Source organism: Ooceraea biroi, chromosome 3 (assembly GCF_003672135.1).
Source record: "Ooceraea biroi isolate clonal line C1 chromosome 3, Obir_v5.4, whole genome shotgun sequence".
In the NCBI taxonomy this organism is placed as follows: domain Eukaryota; kingdom Metazoa; phylum Arthropoda; class Insecta; order Hymenoptera; family Formicidae; genus Ooceraea; species Ooceraea biroi.
The window spans coordinates 5,687,579-5,699,858 of NC_039508.1; the positions used below are offsets into that span (position 1 = coordinate 5,687,579).

Sequence of the window (12,280 nt, forward strand, 5' to 3'; positions counted from 1 at the left end):
GAAAGTAGATCGATTCACAATGCTGTGAGAGAAACACATAAACCTACATATTTTTTTCATACTACCTGCTTTGTTTCAGAAGCGGAAAGATCTTTGCTCTTAACTTAACGCTTGTACATCCTCATTCACTCTTTTTTCCCGAGAACTCTTTATCCGCACTCGTATATTTCGCTTCCGTAATTTGAGAGTACAATTGTGGATAAACTTGTCTGTGTCCCAATTAAGTCTCATACGTATTGCCCATTCACTTTATCCTCACACCCTCAACCCCTTCTTGCCTTTCATCACACAAAAAAAACGCATTTATGTAACAAGAATGTTATTAAAATATACTCCCTTTAATCACTGTAATGCGCAAATGGAGGTACACCGTACACCACGTTCGATTAAGTATTCCGATACAACTGCGCTCATTATCCACGGACACTCTTATCTGAAAGCAAATGTACACGTGTGGATCTACTACTATACATAGTCCATTGTATTAATCGTTCTATGCTGGAATATTGCATCCGAGATTAATGTACATTTGGAAAGCGGAAAAATATGCGAAGCTCTGCGAGAAAAATATCCACGTTCTGTCAATGAAATATTTTCGTAATGAAAATGTTTAACTAGTAAGTGAATCCATGAACCGTGCATAATTATCATTTGCTTAATATTTAAATCAAATTAGATAGAATCTTCTCTGCTCGCAGTGCAGAAAAAGCCAACCAGAACACTAAACAATAGGCTGGAATAATATTACATTTTGGGAGAATATTCTGTTTAAATGTTAATCTAATTATAAGATAAGTTGTATATAATTATATATTAGTATATAGTTATATATGTATAATTGTCTACATTAATTATTTTCTGTTGATTCGTGTTTATCTGTTTAAAAGTTTATTTAAATTCGTTTAATATTATATTCTAAAATATGTCTGTATATATTATTGAATAACATATAGTCAAAAATAAAAAATGTGATACTTGATTTTGATAGAAATAAAAAGTAAGAAATTTTTAGATGTTATATAGATGTCCCATTTTCTTATTTTATTTAAATTACTATCGTTTTGAAATGATATCATATATACAAAAGATATATTTTCACATTAATCATACATCATCATCCATGTGGTAAGAAATGCATAAAAAAACTGCACCTGCATGTATTACAGTATAACGTAACCGGTATATGGTATGTAACGTAAAGTTCAATGATGAGGAAGTATGAAATGTCTCGAAGATTTTCTTATCTCGATCATGTACCAGAGGTAGAGCAAGGAACATTCGAATTTATCGGATAGCATTCTGTACGTGCTCTTCCAAACCGGCTGCTTCAACCGTAGCAGTATTGAGCGTTTCTATTCGTGGTTGCAGCGCTATTCTCGCAACAGATAAAGTAGTGCTTCAGTTTATTGACAAACAACAATATCTCACTAATAAATATTTTAACTTTAGCATTAATAAAATGTTAATTGATAAAGATGATTTTTTACTGTGACAACATTTCATCAAATGTAAAAATCTAGGAGCGAAGAGAGAAGAAAATTTCAATGTAAAGAGAAACTTTGTAAAGAATTTCTTTAATATTTTAGTTAATTATATTATAGATTTTTAAATATATAATAGATTTTTAATTGTTTTTTTATTAATAATAATGTTATATTAAAGTATGATATTTTTCTCTCTGGTTATATCTAATTCTATTAGCAGAAAATCAATAAAAGGGAGAAATTATCCTGCCTTTTTTTCATGTCTCTTAGCTCAAAGAAATAGCTGTACTTGGTCGTATTATAACTTTATTAGAGGTTTTAAAGATTCATCACGTAATAAATCATTGCAGTCTTCTCGTCTCATTTACGAAGTTTTTCTATTAGGTTTGAACTTAATGTGTTCGTAAAGAAAAGATTGTTTGCAAAAATATTAAAGTAACATTTATGAGGAATGTTATTTTCTCTCATTTTTATAATGGAGCACTGGAGCAAGTTGACTTATTACAATTCAAATGAGCACATAATAATTATAATTGTAAAAAATTATACTAACAATATACTTTAATTGTATTTAATAAGTATTTAAAAATCATCTTCTATCCTGTATATAAGAATACAATTCGGAACAACGATCCCGACTGAATAATGCATCGTGCAAATCCTGCGATTACACAAAAGTCGATAAAGTGCTTATCACACTTAGTTATAAATCGTTAAGGGAGATTGGACAAAAGGAGTCTATTAACAGGACTCATACCACTAAATTTATTTCCGTCAAATTTGAGTGAAAAAGTCTAGATAGTTTCGCGATATGCTTTATGCTGCATCTGCGTATCGATTAAAATGACAAAGATGGCGAAAAGAATGGAATACGAATGACATCGCTGATACGCGAAAAGAACTGATTAAAACATGACGATAGCACATGTTGGCTTTCTTGATCGGAACATTTCTGCACCATTTGCGTCATAATTCATCCCGTGCTTCCAACAATGATCATCGCAGATTGCATTTTCAGACGATGATCGAAAATCTCTTCCTTGGAACATACTTGGGCAATCATTGCTGGCAATAATCACTGGCTTAAGGAAAGTGCAGGTTATTGGCTGGATGTCGGTGTAAGAGTTTTTGATTATGCGCTGTATAAAATTGCGTTCAGCGCGGAATAATGTATATTTACATGGTCCTTTTACCGTTTTCACTATCCTGCAACCGGTACATCTTAATATGCCCGAGAGATACGTGTCCATTTTTGTGGTCATTTACATGGTTTTTCCTGCGGCTCTTCCGCCGCGTATTATTTCGCTTTGAAATCTCCGAAAGCGAGATAGCGAAACGAAATTGTATTCCCTGCGCTGCAACGTATTCTGCGCGATAGATGTGTCATTCACGAAAACGAATTTGGCCGGAAACGAAACTCGAGAGAACACAAAATTCAAGCCGTGGCCACGATTAAGCGTTTTCGCATAATGATCTGTTGCGAGAATAATTAATGACTCTGTCTAACGTATTAATCAATCCTGATTCTTCTAATTATTTCATTTTATTTTTAATTTATCTTTAATTACGTCCGGTATCACGTATCATAATTATCATTAACTAAAACTTCATGGAGAAAACAAGCAAGCGTTTAATAAAGGATCAATTAGACGTTTAGCACCGGATCTTTGATAATTTCGACTATTAATGAAATTCTACGTAAATAAACTGGCAGAATTAAGCAGAATTGGTAAGCCATGATTTTTTTACTTCGCTTTATTCAGACTGTCGATGCCGTGACGTCAGAAACGCGAAGTTTTTCCTACCAACCTTCCTGACGATTATATACGTGGCCCTTTTACTGTTCCAAACAAGTTCCAAAATTATATACTCGTGCTTTTCTTCGTACATATTCCGATCGCATTATACTCGTCGCTCAATAACTAAAGTACTGATGCTGAATAAGTTAAGCTTTCTTAAATTAATCAATCGACTTAACTTAATAGGTATCAAACAAATAGAATGTCAATATTGAATGTCTTTTGTAAAGCGTCACATTGGGTTCAGAAATTTGCCTCGCAGATTGTTTGCCAGTTATTACTTGGAAACTTAACGACGTCGGCGCACTGCTGCAACTACATCACATTTCCATAAATTTCATTTCGCGATTTAATCAAGAAGTATCTTCGGAAAACGGTACCTTGAATCTTTTCTCAGTCTTCAATAAAACATTGGTTACAATAATTCACTATAGCAAAAAATAATTAATTATTTGCAGTATATATAAATATAGCAATTATTGCTATATTTAATAATATATTGCAATTATCGAACAAAATTTGCACTGTACATTACGTTTCTGAATAAGGCAAAATAAAAATTACATGTAAGAAAAAAATATAAAAACACGTTGTACATGTTTTACTGACATAATATATTTTTCTCTCAGAATTTTTCTCGTAATTGCAGTAAAAGATATAATATACATTTAACGTACCATTGTGTAATATTATACCAGATACATCATATTTTCTCTCTTTTTCGTTATATCGTTAAAATGTCATCTCGAAACACTAAGAAGACAGAGCAGATAGAATTCTTTCTAAAAGGGAAAACCCCGTAGCGAAACCTTTATTGCAGCGTCTTTTTTATCAATAAGAAAGTATCATGGTGAGGATTAATAATTGGTGAAGAAAAATTACCGCAAGACAACTAAGAAAGTATGAACTAAATATAATAATACATATAATAATACATGATCGAACAAGTATATATAAAAGTATTCTTTATTTCTGACTTCTACACTTCATTATATTTCATTATATCTTTATTAATTATAATTAGTCGCGAATAGATAATTGAAGAATAAAAGATTAAAAACGAATATTGTACAAGTATAAGAATAAATTAAAAAAATAACATTATACGCTATTGGAAAATACAAATTGTAGTGACAGTATCTTTTTTAAGTATTTTTAATTATTAATTATTGTAATTTTTAATTATTATGAGACTATGACAAATATATTAATAAATTTGTATGTAAGGTTTATATTGTATGTTATAAAATATTGCTTACAAATCATTAAAAATTGATTTGATCTTTTAGAAAGCAGGAAATGTTAGAGAGGATTGAGGGAACATTTTACGAAATGTGGAATGAGAATGCCAGATTCTGTAGATCGATGAGCTACAGAAAGGTGAAACGGAGCGTAAACTAAAAATTCAATTGTAAGCTGTTTAGTCGCATGCTAGTCCTCCACTTATGTGTAACGAATATTTTATGTTGTGCTTTCTTATGTAAAGCAGATTTCAGAACCGACGACGAGCAAGAAAGCGCACATTCGTGCATTTTCGTATAATTCCGTTGTTAAAATAGCTGCTTAAAAAGAGATTCAAGGGAGGATAAATATGGCACAAATTTACGGGAATAAAATCTCTGCTCGTCTCTTATGTAATATTTAACGCGCGATTTATTCTGCATTTCACAATCTCATTAATTCCTCAACGTTGAAAACTGTTTCGGGTTTACAAAGCGTTTATACATATATACAAGTCATATACCTAGCAACACTGGACAACTTGTGGGAGTGTTAAGCTTTCATGAGAGTTTCTTAATCTCTTTGGCATTCCGTGCTTCAGCTAATATGAACGAATAAAAGTGCCAGTTGCAAGCACAAAGGAATCTTCTGAAGTATAATTAAATGTTGTTTGCTCCCTTTCGTGGGTGGAGTATAAATCACCGACTATTATGTCCGCTTGTAATATTTATATATAAAAAATGGTTTTTAAAAAAATAAAAAGTTATTTTTTGGCGCAACCTCGTTGCAAGCTTTACATTATCGATTATACGATGAAATTTTATTATAATACAAGCATGTGGTTATCGTACGGATATACATATACATATTAATTGGCAATTTAAATTATGTAATATAAAGGAGAAAGTGCGCGTCGCTCTTATTATATTTTCTTGTGACCGCGTAAGCTTTGATGAATATAGAACCAGGCTTTTGTTAACGAAAATGTAATAGTACGTCTAATTATAAGGCCATCCAAAATTAAAGCGGATTACGCCGCGAGCGTGTAAATCGATGATAATATTTCATTAGCCAATTCTAGAATGGGCGTTACTCGTTCCTCGATTATTCCAGTTCAAACAAACATATTGTGAGCGTAACTCAAAGTAGGTACGTTCTTATTAGAAAGTTACGCAAATTTGTTGCTCTTCAGCTTTTCGCACGTAATAAATTTGAGGTGAGGCGACACGTTAATGCATATTGTGTCCTCCATCCTTTTTCGATGTTGTACTCGCTTTGACTGCAAGGCCTTACGAGCTGGGTAAATAGCGCATTGTGATTTATTTCACGTTTATACGGCACATGCATTTGCATTTGCGCGTTCAAGTAGCTAAGTAACTGCTCTTCAAGAAAACGCGCCTCGTCTCCCGCAAAGCGTATATTATATTTTTGAAGTGAACTGTTTATGGAAATTATGAAGAACTTCCCGAGCATCATACTCCAGTAGCAGCAATCCCCAGATGCAACATATTTCTCCATTTCCTTCGTCTTCCTCTCGAAAGCAAAATTATTCAAACTTACTTTCTATTTATTCAAATATTTATTCAAATTTATTCAAATAATTATATGAAAGCTGTTAAGTATTTTTATCTCGCAATAATTCTCCCATTATTCTTCCGATATCACACACTAATATGTGAAGGGTATATTCTTGTAGACACGTGCAAACTATATCGTTACCAAACCGTGGCAAAGTACATACTACAGTTTAGGACGATACGTTGCTCAGATAATCCACCACAGCTAAAACGCTTTGTTTGTTTTATGCTCGACCATCCAACTAAACAAGCGTAACGATCCGCAAATAATTTACCAAAATCCTTTTGCTTTTTATTAGAACTAGGTTAATATACTTCAGTTATCGTATTGTTTCTCAAACAAATCGTAGTTCTCTCGGTTCTTACTGACCCAACTATCTCGTGAAGAAGGAAACAGAAATGAGTTTATTCTGAGGAGTTAAATCAAAGCAATTACGTTTAAGGTTATACACTAGCAAGAATGTTTGGTTAATAAAATTATAACTACTGCAAATTTCATTAGATTTGATAAATTGCTTAATCTGCGCGCCAGAGATCAAGTAATCCGTGACTTGACGCTAGCCTCTCAGCAGTTCTCTTAAACTGATATATCGCATAATTAAACTAAGTTCAAGTCGAGTTAAGTGCGTGCGAGTTAAATTAAGTAGACGCAAGGCAGAATATATTCAAATTGAAATTCCGATACTGGGCGTACTGTAACATACAGCGCGAGAATTTATGCAACGTAACTTTGTTAGATGATATCGGCCATTGTCGCGCTATATGTGATGGCAGAATCGATCGACTCTTTGATAACTTGTAATACTCAGGTACAGACGCAATTTTTACAGCATTATCAAGATATATTTTATCAGAATATTTTAATAACTATTTTTATATGCGCGGGAAAGAAAAGAAAATATCGAAATCTGAATTAATCGTCCCGTTTTTCACTAATCTTGCATATTATTTTAAAAACATTTATTCGCACGCGTATGTATGTGTGTGAAAAATGAATGCAGTCAATGGAAAATCACCGCATTGAAAAACGTACCTGCGCATCGTTTGCCTTCACCTCGTTCTTTCGTGTTTGTTCCTGTCTATTTCCAGTGGTGGTTCAACGTGTAATCAATCACGAGCAATCAGAAAAATCTGGAGCTGAATCCGGCACAAAATCGGTGCACAATTTGCGAAACGAATAAAACAATATCGCAGGCAAGAGCTTGTATCGCGAAATGGAGCAACGAAAAAAGAATCGTGCGCTTTGACGTCCGACTGAATGATCGGGAACAGAAAAAAAAGATCGACCACGATATCGGGAAAGTGTAAGTGCATATGGATACCCAATGTAGGCATGGCTGGCCTGTTCGCAGTCTCACTTACCGTAGGAATTCTAATTGAATTTCAAGTGAATTCGCAAACGGAACCTCGAACGGCCAAGAGCGGTAGTTTAGTTAGTGGTGTCTGATCGTTTCTAGAATATCTCCTTCGACGTCCCTTGATACAGAGAATATCCAGCGCGGCCACAGTTACTTGTAGGAATAATTAATTATCGATGATGCGGATAATTATCGTGCAAATGTGACGATATAAAGTGAGATCCTCATAGAGATGGAAAGAATGATATTTACCATGTATGGAACAAAAGATTACAAGAAATTATGCTAATCAATTAAAATCGATTTAAAAAGCTAGTATTTTCTATTAACTTAATCTAAGAAATCTAAAGTAAAAAGTTATTTTTGATTCCTCGGTGCTTTATTAAAATGCATGTAAATTAAAATAAAATTTTTATATCATGCAACGTATTATATGTGAGAGCCATGTAATACGTCTCTCTCTGTCTCTCTCGCTTTCGCGTTGAGACTTACATATAATTGTATTGTATAAATACACGTGTATATCTACGACAGGAAATTGCAACACCTTAACTGTAGCTAAGATTTGCTCAATCGATTGATAGGGATGATAATATATTCGGTTATTCCTGTGTCTGTCTGTTGGCTTCAGTTCGCAAATTTAATGTGTATTTGGTTAAAGCACTGATCAGACAATAGATTGCAATGGTAAATTGGAAACTCGAAACTAAATCAGACTTTCCGTGTAATATGTTCCGTGCAATCTCTTTCTATGCATGTGTATATGCATACATATTAATACTTTTACGTTGCAATTAAAATTTGAATTATGTTCATAACAGGTGTCTTTCATTTTAATTGTAGGAATAAGAATAAAAATAATTATAATTTATTAAAACAAGCTATGCTTTCATGTTATAGCATAAAAAATAACATGAAAAATTAACAACACATGCGAAATTGACAAATTTTAAATTCTCTCTGCATTAATTTTTTTATATAAAGACATACATTTTTATACGTAATTATCCTCTTTTTTTAAGTTTTAATCCAGTATGATATACAATTTTTTTATCCTTTTAGGAAAAAGAGCTTTCGGTGAAGAGTTTACCATGTACTAAATCCTTCTTTCTATCTACTTATTCTTTTACAATTCGATCAAGAGTACATTAATTAAAGAATTGATGATATCCCGCAACGTGCAAGCTATAAATTTACTATATATTATCAAGGGTTCACCTATGAAGTTGCTGTGCCTTCTATGACTTTATTGCTACGTGTTCATCAGACTTCTACAGCAGCGGTATAAACCAACTGCCGTTGAAAAGTGTATCGATAATATGGGTGCATACTTTGACTGAAAATAAAATGTTTTTCTTTAAAAAAATGTCAAACTTTTATTCAAAAACTTCATAGGTAAACACCTAATATATTATAAGTTTTAATTGAAATAATTCATTACATATACTATGTATAATTTAATAATAAAATTTATATACTTTTATATATGTATATTATATTTATTAATTGCGTTGCATACGATCAAAAATATTTTCTATTGTTTTTTTCAGGAAGAGTGTGATACGCACAACTTGGAAGAATGGTGGTGCAAGGAAGACAGGGAGCACGCACGACGGAACGGAAGGAGAAAGATGGAAGCACTTGGTTGCACCGTGTTTTGCGACTGCGTCGAATGGACGTGGATCCTCCGTGAATCTGAGATTCCCTTCAGTTTACGCTGCGCACCCGATCTGCCAAATTGATACCCCGTTACTATACATGATAAAGGCAGTTTGTAATTATTTCCTCTAGTGGTGCAAAAATTATAATAGTAATAGTGCGTTTATTAATATTTATCGATAGTTTTAACGTTTATTTACAACTGCCTTTTAGATAAATGTATTGTAAAACTCCCAGTCTCTGCAATTAAAAATAACATATCAATTAAATTTTCGAAATTTCTCGTAAAGAATTGATTACTAAGATATTATTATTAGACGTATTAAAACGTTATAAATTATTATTTCATAAGTTAATATATTCGATTTCGTATTTTAATAACAATTATAATTTAATAACAATTCTTATATACTATTAAACTTAATTTAGTTTATTCAGCTTTTTTGCTATTATGATTTTAATAAAGAAAATAAAAGAAAATGGGATAAAAGTATCTTGCTAAAACGTTTGTCATCACAATTGTGATTCCAATCATAACAATCGAAATTCGATTTAGTTTTATTTCAAGAAAACGCGACAGTTTCATAAAACGAAAGATCAAGAAAGAATTTACAAGGTAAGCGTTTTCCAAAAATGGCTTTTTATTCTTAATGTCTTGGTCAATAGTACAATGTTTAAGAAGAAATTAGAGATGATAAGTAGATGTACTTCTCTCTAAACACAAATTCAATGTTTAACTTAGATTTAAAATGTGTAATTATAGTTTATTTCCGTATAGGATGTGTTTAAAAACGATCTAAACAATAACTTTAAAATTAATTTTTTACATTATAAATATTGCACTCCTATCAAAAATTATCTATTTTTTAGATAATTATGTATTTTTTAATAAAATTCTGATAAATTTCTTTGAACCTTATGTATCTAACAATAATCATAAATTAAGTTAAATTATTTAAATCATTATTTAAGAACAATTCATGTAGGTATTTTAAGATTTGTTTTCACCATTTGTATCGATAAATTTAAGCAGATTACATCTTTTCCCAAAACAATTCGATGTAAAAAATCCATTATATTCGGGACAAATAATTCCGATGATTCATTAAAGATATAAGCATGCTAATTTATCTCAAGATCGTCTCTTCCGTGCTAATACACATGATAGTAAATGTAGTGGATACCCCATAGGCATGACATCAGTAACTAGGTTGATATTAAGCAACTTCGAAGGTGCTTTCAAGCCTATTGAACAAGCGCTATTTGGCTGTCATCTATGTCAAGCAGAAAGTTTCGACAGATCAGAAGCATCGATATTCCTACGAGTAGTACTTGCTACCGCGACGTATCCGTGATACATGCAGTTTTCTTCAAGTCGTTATTACGCGAAAGTTCCGATTGTGTTCCGTCACTTTAGATTGCGTAATGTATCTTTGCTTGCTTGCAGCGTCTGTTTTCAAAGATACGCGATACATCCAGAAAGATCTTTGAAATGTTATGCACTTAAAGTTTCGAATTTTATTTTTAAAAGAAGAAAAACGAGAAATCATGTAAAAGATGAAAACGTGTAGTTATAATTACTCAATGTAAAATTGTCAGATTACACTGGGGAACACGAAGTTTTTGTCGGGCCAATGGCAACTCATTCTGATAGGTTTTTTCCCGTAGAATCCAAATGTGGAAATGAAAATAGTGAATTGGCTCTAGTGTTTAAACAAAACGGGGTCAAATATGCAAAAACCGTGGGTTTTTGGTTATTTTTGAACACCTGTAGAAAACAACGGGAGCTCCTAGAACTTTCTAATTGAGATTAAATGAAAGCCTAAACTTTCTTCTTTTAGGCTATAGATCGAAAAATGAGGTACCTTTAACTTGGAGTAACAATTTTTTTACGAGCGCGCACCGATTCCGCCACATGCTTTTCTGGCCGCGTGCACTGTTCTCTCCGCTCTCCAATTATTTTATCACTAGCATCCCCTGTCTTTGGCTTCCTCTGTGTTTTTCTACAGTATATTCACCACAAATGTAGCAGAATACATCTGGATGATTAAGACAAAGTTTTCATAACGAACTCATATTTATACAAACCTTAAATCGTAATTCCAATGTTTATACGATGTAAATAAATACGAATGGTACCTTGCACTTGCAAACACACTTTATGACTCGTAACAAACTCACGAGATGCATCTGCTCATTCATCTGCTCATACATGTGACGGATCGCATGTGGCGAAATCGGTGCGCGTTCGTAAAACAATTGTTACTCCAAGTTAAAGACACCTCATTTTTCAATCTATAGCCTAAAAGGGCAAGGTTTAGGCTTTCATTTCATCTTAATTACAAAGTTCTAGGAGCTCCCGTAGTTTTTCTACAGGTGTTCAAAAATGACCAAAAACACGGTTTTTTGCACTTTTGATCCCGTTTATTTCAAAAACTAGAGCCAATTTAGTATTTTAAAGGCCAGATTCATGTTTAGCGCATCCAAATTAGTAAAGAATACCCATTCCCTTAAAAACAATCTAAAAACGATAAAATTTTGTTGACCAGTGTTATCTGACAAAATTATATATTGCGAGGTAACGCGCGATATTTATTATTATAAAAATACGATTTTCTTGTTGGTTTGCAAATCATTTCGCAATTGCACTTTGAATTATTCTCGGTCACTATAAATATTGGATATATCCTTACGCGTTTATTTAGTATTCTTACATTGTAAAGTAAATTTGATAGTACAATAACAAGAGTAAAAGAAAGTTGCAAAACGGACAAAAATTACATTATGATAAGCGACCTGGGATCGGTCTAGTAACCTATGTCGTTACGAGAGCTAAACTCACATACGAACGTGACGTGTAAAGCAAGTATATTCTTTGGCTTAGGTAGCAAACATATTAAAGATACAGGAGCACATTAAGGTTTACTTGCCATCTTTTACCTAAAAGCACCTTATTAACGCGTTATTAATCTAAGAGTATCCTGTTGCAACCTGCTTCTCGTTTGCCAATGTTCTCAAATGCAAGAATATGTTTGTGACAACAAAGAGAAATATTACTGCTATTATTAGACACACATGAGCAGTATTACGGCGCAATTATAATATATAGTCTTTGAAAAGGCTAATTAGTTTGCTCTAATTATAATATTACCTATATTATACATTACAAATACGTATTACAC

General features: G+C 32.5%; 1 protein-coding gene across 1 annotated transcript in view; it reads right to left on the reverse strand.

Moving 5' to 3' along the window:
* The window catches only part of LOC105277483 (neuropeptide CCHamide-1 receptor), a 40,324-nt gene extending 33,059 nt beyond the window's left edge, over positions 1-7,265 (reverse strand). Inside the window, exon 1 of the mRNA XM_011335864.3 lies at positions 7,115-7,265. The gene's annotated coding sequence lies outside the window, so the exon portion shown is untranslated. The remainder of the gene's footprint in view (positions 1-7,114) is intronic.
* Positions 7,266-12,280: the final 5,015 nt, after the last annotated feature.